The sequence below is a fragment of the Herpailurus yagouaroundi genome, unplaced genomic scaffold (assembly GCF_014898765.1).
Source record: "Herpailurus yagouaroundi ecotype Mexico unplaced genomic scaffold, PumYag 162, whole genome shotgun sequence".
Lineage (NCBI taxonomy): Eukaryota > Metazoa > Chordata > Mammalia > Carnivora > Felidae > Herpailurus > Herpailurus yagouaroundi.
Genome location: NW_024412403.1, coordinates 1,928,942 through 1,931,256, shown reverse-complemented (window position 1 = coordinate 1,931,256; position 2,315 = coordinate 1,928,942).

Sequence of the window (2,315 nt, the reverse complement as noted above, 5' to 3'; positions counted from 1 at the left end):
GGGGGGGGGGGGGGGGGGGGGGGGGGGGCGATGGCCTGTGTGCGGAGACACTGCGTCCTGGGCCCTTTCCCGGGATCCACAGGACCCTTTCGTAGGCCGCCGGTGACCTTTTTCCTCGCCGCAGAATGACTCTGCCGTGGCTGCAAACACCACACTCCCTCCAGGGAAGCCCCCGCCCCCGGGTCTGGGCAGAGGCTGCGGGGGACACAGGTGCTTGCGACGACGATGGGGCCCAGCCCCTGGGGTAGGGCTTGCTGGGGGGAGGGGGGTCGGCAGGGGGGAGGGGAGAGAGACAGAGAGATAGAGAGACACCGGACGGGAGGGAAAGAGGATGATGAAGCCTCTCTGCATGAAACTAACCATGTGACTGGAGAGATTTTGTTCCCCCGCCGTCTCTGGCTCTAGACAGAGACAGACAGACATCTCCCCCGCCTCTGTCTCTAGACAGACATCTGCCCCTCTGTCTCTGTCTCTAGACAGACATCTCCAACAGAGGTTAACAGACGGCCGCCACCCTAGTCGCACGTTTCAGCTCACTGAGGTCACAGGAGGAAAGCCTGGAAAAGCTCGTTAGGCACATGACTACGTACAGCAGCCTCAGTGGGCCCCGGGGTGGCCTCCCGCACCCCTGCTCCGGGTCCCCCGCCAGCCCAGGCCCGCGGCACACAGCGCAGGGACGCAGCCTTCCTGACCCCACCGGTGCAGGCGCCCCCCAGAAGCGAGAGAGGAACTCACCGCGGGAGGAAGGACAGCGGTTTGAACCCAACAGTCGCCCTCTGGTCTTTCCCAGTTGATGAGAACTTTGTGGGTCTCGGTGGCCCTGGGTGGTCACGGGTCAGGAGGGCAGGGGACACAGACCCAGGCAGCATCACTGTGACTCCTGCTGACCCTTCCCACCTGACACCGACCTCTGACCCCAAGTCTCTGGCTGGCTGGTAAATGATCATGTATGTATCATTCTTTAACAAGCAGATCTGAAGAATCGATACGCTGCTACCTTGAGGCTTCCGGGAAAGTCTCCTTCTATTACCTTTGACCCACTAACACTAGCAACACTCCCTCGACACACAAGGGCTCATTAGTGGAAATCCTGTTCACATTTACAACTGCAAAAACACGTGCCTCAACGCAGAAAACAAAGCTCAGAACTTCCTCCTCCGGACCGGTTCCCACGGCACCCCGGACAAGCCGCCTAAACGCGCCCAGTTAGACCCTCATGGTGGGAGCCTATAAATCAGGTGCCGGGTGTCGTTTACGTCAGGCCGCAGCTGCACACGGGCTCTGAGACGCTCAGCAAGCAGGAGACGCACAGGCCCGGGGCCCACGTCCCTCCCTCCCCTCCCTCGGACCCCAAGCCCGCCAGGGCCAGAAAGGGCTCCCTCGCCTCAGAAACGCCTCACCACCGGCCCAGAAGCCACGCTGACGTACAACCCGTGTGTAAGAGAGAGGTCCCCGCCACCACATCACAGACCAGGGCCGCTCCGCGATTGCTGGGGACCTGTCCGAGCCTCCCAGAGTCGGGTTTTCACCTGGGGGAGGCCGGGTAGGTCCCTGATCGCTATGGAGACGCGGGCCCCGCCAGCCTGGAACTGGCCGGAAGGCCGCTCTACCTACCGGTCTGCTGACTGCCTCGGGAGGTCCCCGGGACGTCTCCTTAACTCTGGGCACACCCTCACGCCCCTTGTCCACTGTGGTGACAGAGGAGGGCCTCATTCGCTCCGCTGGGGACACGGGCCTCCTCAAGCGGCAGCAATAGCCCTGGAGCATCCCAGCGTGGCCCCAGCGTGTCTGCCTCTCTCCAGGGGCTGGGCCACATGTCCCAGTAGGGAACTGGGCTTTCTCCAGGAAGACGAGGACTCACAATGGGAGCAACGTGAAACAAAAACTCCAGGTTAGAGAAGTAAAACGTTGATATCAGCCGATCACCCAGCTGGTTCTATTAGACTAGCCTGTCACAGTGGGGGAGACTAGCCTGTCACCTAACCTGTCACCCATGGGGGAGACTAGCCTGTCACCCGTGGGGGAGACTAGCCTGTCACCTAACCTGTCACCTGTGGGGGAGACTAGTCTGTCACCTGCGGGGGAGACTAACCTGTCACCGTGGGGGAGACTAGCCTGTCACCTGCGGGGGAGACTAGCCTGTCACCATGGGGGAGACTAGCCTGTCACCTAACCTGTCACCTGTGGGGGAGACTAGCCTGTCACCTAACCTGTCACCTGTGGGGGAGACTAGTCTGTCACCTATGGGGGAGACTAACCTGTCACCCAACCTGTCACCTAACCTGTCACCTACGGGGGAGACTAGCCTGTCACCT